Source organism: Musa acuminata, unplaced genomic scaffold (assembly GCF_036884655.1).
Source record: "Musa acuminata AAA Group cultivar baxijiao unplaced genomic scaffold, Cavendish_Baxijiao_AAA HiC_scaffold_994, whole genome shotgun sequence".
Classification (NCBI taxonomy): domain Eukaryota; kingdom Viridiplantae; phylum Streptophyta; class Magnoliopsida; order Zingiberales; family Musaceae; genus Musa; species Musa acuminata.
In genome coordinates this window covers 25,001-32,182 of record NW_027021212.1, presented here as the reverse complement: position 1 = coordinate 32,182, position 7,182 = coordinate 25,001, and the positions used below count along the sequence as shown (strand labels likewise).

Genomic DNA, 7,182 nt, shown 5'->3' with positions numbered 1-7,182 from the left:
TACCATATATGTATTTCATACGTATGAACGGAAATGAGACAGAGGAATGAAGAGCATTTTCGACGCAAGTTCGAATTTGCGACAGGTACAACAGGAACAATATAGAGTTTCCCTTTTTAGCATACTTAATTTTATTTGAGTTTCATTTCATGTTCAAAAAAAATTTCGAATTATTTTTTTGCTAGTAGAATATATAGAATATGATTGAATTGCGTAATAGGAGTAATATTTATTAAGTGCATGCCAATATAGCTATCTACCTGTCCGCATATCACATCTTTTATCGTAATTTCACTTGTGGCAACAGAAGTCAGGTCGCACTATATCATAATTCCTATTTTTTCTATTGCATATAGAAAATGAAAAAAGAAGGCACGACGATTCTCTATAGGGATATGGGATATGTACATAAGAGCGGTATCTGTGTAACAATTTCTGTTTTGAGGTTTACATATACACATATATATTGTTATAATTTATATTGTTATAATTGAAATTGAAAAAGATTGATTATTGAAAATAATTGATACTGAATTAGTCATAAATCAATTTGATTTTGTTATGCCATTAAGGAAACGCAACAATTTGAGATACAAATTGAAGAACCTTTCGCTAATTCAAAACAACAAAACAAATAGTTAATGGTTCCAATTTGCCCTGAATTTTTCAGTCTTTGACCAGAAATCTATTTTTTATCTTATTTGGATCGAATTTGGTTTGGCGACATGGCCAAGTGGTAAGGCGGGGGACTGCAAATCCTTTATCCCCAGTTCAAATCTGGGTGTCGCCTGATCAACAAAAAACTTGGGATTTCTTATTCTGCTGATTTAACTCGACGAATTCTGTCCCCGGAGAAGGAGAGGCAAAAGGATAAGCCTATCGATACTTTATTTTTAGAATCTGTAGTTCTATAAAGAAAGTCAATTTTTTTAAAGAAAGTCAATTTTTTTCTAAAAATCCGGGCTTTGGGTGTGGCCCAAACCGGTACAAATAGGGATGAAGTAAGCCTTACTTATTAATATGATTATGATTTTAATATGATTATGATTGGTTCGGACATTTATTTTATAAGTAGAATAAATAAATAGTGAAAGTAAATTCTGGGATTCAAAACTACGAAAGTAAGAGGTCGGAAATCTTGGTATCCAAAGGTTCCTAAAGGACACTCCATTTTTGCTACTAGGATTGAAGAAGAGATTGTACGAAAGACTATCAAGAATTCCTAATTATTTTACACTACCACCGTTGTGTCTACTGACTCTGTCTGGAATTCGATTGGATAGGCTGATGGGAAATCAATTTAGAAGTTGTGGAAAGGACTGAAGATACTTTGTATCCAGACTCACGAGAGTCTCTGAGTACTCAAACATTCAATCAGGATAGTTGGTCGGCTCTTATTGAGTAAAGAGTAAAAGTAAAAGTTGAAGAAACAAAAAAATTTCTTTGCCCGTGTAGGAATTTCTTTGCCCGTGTAAGATAGGGGGATTACGAAAAAAAGAAAGAATGTATGTAATACTGGTGATGGTGTCTCCCCATTCTTTCACAAAAAAAACAGTAAGGCTTAGATCAAATAGGAAATAGAGGTATCTGATAGATAGTTATCTATCTTGATGGTATATTTTGATGTCTTTTGCTTATGAAAAAGGGTAACAAACAATAGGTCTTAGTACTCCTACATGTTCCATTGGGATAGGAGTATTCCTTTGTTATTTCATTTTCCGAGAAAAGGTGTGTGTATTGTATTTATGCTTAATGCTTCCCGATTCTACCAGAAATCTTATAATCTTGTTACGAGTAGATTCATTGGATTGGTTCATCAATAGCCTTAAGTTAAGTCAGAATTCCATTTTGACTCTGCGCCATTGATTCCACTATGATTATTGATCAATAATGGAATAATTCCTTCATAGAGATAGGAGACATAATTTATATGGATATAGTAAGTCTCGCTTGGGCTGCTTTAATGGTAGTCTTTACATTTTCCCTCTCACTCGTAGTATGGGGAAGGAGTGGACTCTAGGGGTACTACTAATCGAGTAATCGATTGAGTAATTGAATTCTATCAATTGTTTAATTGATCGTTTTGCAAAGCTTTAAAAAAAGAATGTCTCTGTTTCAAAATTATACTGAAATACAGTAATGAATAAGAAAATACAATAATGAATAATAACCATTCGATCAAAGAATGAATGATTACTATAGTTGTATTTCGAAACCTAAATCTACGCATGATAGGAAATTTTTTCCAACCGAATTCTTCCTAAATATTCTATTTTGATAAACCAGCTCTTACCAGAATTATGGATATTACAAAAAGAAAAAATCTGAAATTGGTTTTTTCTTTTTTTCTTTATTTGTTTCCCTCTTTCTTTACTTTTACTGTTCTAAGAGAAGAGAAAGCCGTTCCGCTATTCTAATTATATTAGATTACGACAATACATACTTTCTATTGGAAATGACTAGTTGTTGTCCAAAGAGGTTCTACACATAATAAGATTAGATCTTTCTTCCGTTGAGCGATCCACATATCGCGCATTTCACCTTTTTTTTAGACTCCTAGAGATTTTTTTATGCTTTTTTTGACTCATCTCATGTCATGTTTAAGCATAAAAAATTGGGAAGGTCTACTCTATTAATCTACTTCTTTTTCAAATCTGAAGAAGTTATCATGGAATAGAACTCCGCAGATCATCTGTTAATAGATCAAGCAATGACTTCTTGAGATGGGAAATCTAAAAAAAGAAAAAGATTCTTTTCTTTGGTTTCGTTTTCTTTTATCTTTTTTTTTATTTAATTTATAGTAGAATATGCCCATACTCTTTTTGTCTTGCTCCATTGATTCCTTTGATAGATCTCGGGACCTATACCTATATATATATAAATTCTAAGAAAGCCAGGAATTAGAAGAGTTGGTCTTCAATTATTTTGAATTGATCGAAATCCACACAAGTAAATGTAGCCAAAAAAATAATAGAATTGGACTGTTATTTTGATGTACTATTTAGATATACATCTAATCTATGTACATACATATTGTATATTGACCTAGATATAGGCTTTCTCTATATAAAAGCCTATATCTGTATACAGTACAACTTTCTATGAAAATCATTAATAGGATAATAAATACTATACCATACTATCTCGGCTCAGATACTACTATCTCAGATACTTATTATCTCAGATACTTATGATTCCAGACAGATCATTTCATTTAAGACTTGGAGTTTGAATCCGTTTCTTTCATTTATTCAATCATTGATAAGAACTAATAAATCAAGTTTCAGTCAAATTAATCATTTTGACTGACTGTTTTTACGTAGATGATAAGTAAAAAGGCAGTAGGAACTAGAATGAACAGTGCAGTAGCAATAAATGCGAGAATATTTACTTCCATAATCTCATTGTTTTTTTACTTCGCAATAACTCGGGATCTAATCCCATAGAGATGAGAAATTTGATTCCTGTAAATTCAATGGGATGAATTGCATCCTGATGATACTGAATCGGATCAATATTATGAATAACAATATCTGATCTATCAAATCGATTCATCGTCGAGAATTGAATAGTATAACATAGGAAGATCCTTTATCCATACTAAATCTGAAATGGGATTCCTGATCCAATAAAGAATCCCATTGAATTTTCATCCTTTTCCACTTTTTCTTTTCTATAAATAACCCTACCGTCTTCCTTATATACTCCTCCTTCGTTATACTTATACATACAATTATGTACATACAATTATGAGGTATTATATGACTGGTATTCTATGAATCACACACAGATCCAAAGAGTAGAAGTGAGATGGAAAAAGGACGGGTTAAGTATAAAAGATCTAATATAATTCCAACAAATTTAATAAAAAGGAACGTTGCTTGGTCTTTTCTTTTATTTGATTAGTATCTCTTTCTTCGATTGGGACTGGAAGGCATACATCAAAAATTCAGTGTGCAATTTAAATGAGAATGAGATAGATTGTTTCCAATTAGTCATTGAGGATACACAAACAAAGTCGAAGCTAAAAAGGGTTGTCGTTTAACCTGACAAGTACTCTGTCGAGGTAATTATGTTAAGTTCATTATGTATTGTACAATAAACGAATACAATTTGCGTATGTACTCTCGGTAAAAATAGGAGCACTCTATTCTATTTCATTTATCAAGAAAATCGAAAAAGAAAGTCAGACGAGTATCTCTTAAAATACTAAATATAGGAATACCACCGATTGTACGAATCTATATATGTTATGTCTCTCCCTTATCACTCGGCACTAGTGGAAGAAATGGAAATTCCTGTATTTGTCTGATGATAAATGCGAAATGAAAAACAAAAGAAATAAGGATCTCCACTGGGGATTAGATCTTGCCCCCTGTCTCCTTTTTCACGGAAAATAGATAAATTCATTTCTCCATTCATCGGTCGGATCCTAGTTCGGGACTGACGGGGCTCGAACCCGCAGCTTCCGCCTTGACAGGGCGGTGCTCTGACCAATTGAACTACAATCCCAGCGAGGTGTATGGTATACATATTCTTAATGGTTTCAGAAAAACATTTTCTTCGTCGCGTTGTAACAGAGACACGAATGATATACTAACTGATATCATATACACATAGAACACATAGATATGGACTATAGTGAAAGTGACACGGATTACTAGTAACCTGTGTTTATTTTATTTTATTGCCAAAAATAGATAATCAACCTTTCATTGAGAAAAAACGATTTTTCCTTTCATAATCTTTGCTTTGATTAAGTATTATGAATCTAGATCGTTAGAAAGAAAAGATCAGAACGAATGAGAAAAACATGGATAGAGAAACAAAAATGGACTCTTTCTCTTTTACGGATCAGGTATTTTTGTTTCTGGGGGACAAATTGGTTATATCATTGGTTATATCATATTCATGGAGCGGCGAATTTTTGGGCCGAGCTGGATTTGAACCAGCGTAGACATATCGCCAACGAATTTACAGTCCGTCCCCATTAACCGCTCGGGCATCGACCCAGGAAGAATTCCTTCTAGGCTTATTGATAATCCATGATCAACTTCCTTTCGTAGTACCCCCAGGGGAAGTCGAATCCCCGCTGCCTCCTTGAAAGAGAGATGTCCTGAACCACTAGACGATAGGGGCATATCCGCCCAACTGTCATCATACTATGATGATAGTATGAGTAGTTTTTTGGAATTGTCAATATAATCTAATGATATGACTAGATCTGAACACTCTTTTCTACTTTTATGTTATGATTCCATAGAATTTTGTTTTGGATTTGATGGTTCATGAATGAACCATCCCATACTATTTTATATAGCGAAAGGAGGTACAGGACTCCGTCAGTTCAGGCAGTGATTGGTCCGACAGAACAGAAAAGGGGGTAGAACCCCACTTAATTTCTTTTCTTCAATTTTAACTCATTAATTTTAACTTAACTCATTGCTTCGTTCATTGTTCAGATAAAATATGCCTATCACTATCTCACATTAAGTCAGAAAATTAAAAAACGATAGAAATTTTCCTTTTTTCTTTTTTATTTTTTTATAAGAATTCGGTTCAGGGTACGAATACCCTCATCACATGATTCAAGAAAATCTATCGAATCTATGTCGATGTCAGATTGGTACATGTATCAATCAAGTGAATCTTGTTTTGATGAGTCAGTAAAGGTAAACAAGCGGGGTCGGTCTTGAAACAATTCACTGCATTATTTTTATCAAAAAAAAAAATAAAAAATTTGCCCACTTTTTACTTTTGGGGGGTAAATCAAATTGATTGCTCCTAAATGAACTATGTATATATTATGTGCATATATGTATATATCATGTACATATATTATGCAGTAGACTCATAATGGAAAAAGGCTATAATTCATGAATCGAATAAAACAAGCCCTTTTAACTCAGTGGTAGAGTAACGCCATGGTAAGGCGTAAGTCATCGGTTCAAATCCGATAAGGGGCTTTTTCCACTAAACTAAAGTTTGAGTCTTTGTTTTTCGGTGGAGAATAGAGATTTCTTTTTATTTCTAAAAAGAAAAGGGTAACCACCATTATAATGACTTCTGATTATTACGAGTTATAGTTAAAAAGTGAAACATTATTCATTATTATTAGTATAAATAATAATGAATAATTGTAGTTATTAGAACTAGTCTACTCTGTACTGACAAAGTAGTCCTCTTCATGTCTAATTATTCAAATTTTTGTTTTTGGACAGGAATATTCTAGATGTCCAATCGCTATTATGAATCGCCAAACCAAAGTATTCTTACTTCTCCATTGTTTTTATCAAACCCAGCATCAAATTCTAAATCAAGAAAAAGTAAGTGGACCTAACCCATTGAATGACGACTATATCGGCTATTCTGATATTAAAATTCGATATAGATGAAATTGTACAAGCGGATTTTTTTATTTCCTTAGACCACGCAAGTCAGGAATTTGTCGATATTTCCGATTTAATGAATCTTCTTCTTACTGAATGCTCCATGGGAATAAATCGATATTCTTTTCCGCTACATATAAAAGTTTATTTCGAAAATATATTTTTCAATATCTTTCCTTGATTTCAGAATCAGATATTGTTTTGTTCTTCCGCCAATGCAATAGAGAACGAATGCGAGAAAGGGACTTTACTTTCATTTCCAGTCTACCATTATTTAAATATTTAATCTAGTTTAGGGGCAGGAAAAAACAGTGAATTTTCTTTTTTTTGTTTGTTTGACCCGTTAAAAGATATACTCTGTAACTGTAATATGAGTCATAGGACAATTCCGGGTTCAAATACTTAATTTATATTATATATAGTATAAGTTATAAGATAAGTATAAGATAAGGTATAAAGACTAATCGAATCGAGCTCGTGGATTTATTTACTTAGATTGGTTTGTGGCCCAATAGAAAAGAAGAATTTGTATCTTCGAAACCCATTGTAAGGGGCATGGAACGAGAAATCGTCCACAGATAATCGAACTATCGTATGCCTTGGAAATGATATGAGGTGTTCGGAAATGGTTGAAGTAGTTAAATAGGAGGATCGCTATGACTATAACCCTTGGTAAATTTACCAAAGAAGAAAATGATCTATTTGATATTATGGATGATTGGTTACGGAGGGACCGTTTCGTTTTTGTAGGTTGGTCCGGCCTATTGCTCTTTCCTTGTGCTTATTTCGCTTT

General features: G+C 33.0%; 3 non-coding genes across 3 annotated transcripts; 2 read left to right on the top strand and 1 right to left on the bottom strand.

Moving 5' to 3' along the window:
* Nucleotides 1-719: 719 nt before the first annotated feature.
* On the top strand, nt 720-790 carry TRNAC-GCA (transfer RNA cysteine (anticodon GCA)). The gene has a single exon. It is a non-coding gene; the product is annotated as a tRNA-Cys (tRNA).
* A 3,648-nt stretch (nt 791-4,438) lies between these two features.
* On the bottom strand, nt 4,439-4,512 carry TRNAD-GUC (transfer RNA aspartic acid (anticodon GUC)). Its single transcript has one exon. It is a non-coding gene; the product is annotated as a tRNA-Asp (tRNA).
* Nucleotides 4,513-5,894: 1,382 nt separating this feature from the next.
* On the top strand, nt 5,895-5,966 carry TRNAT-GGU (transfer RNA threonine (anticodon GGU)). The gene has a single exon. It is a non-coding gene; the product is annotated as a tRNA-Thr (tRNA).
* Nucleotides 5,967-7,182: the final 1,216 nt, after the last annotated feature.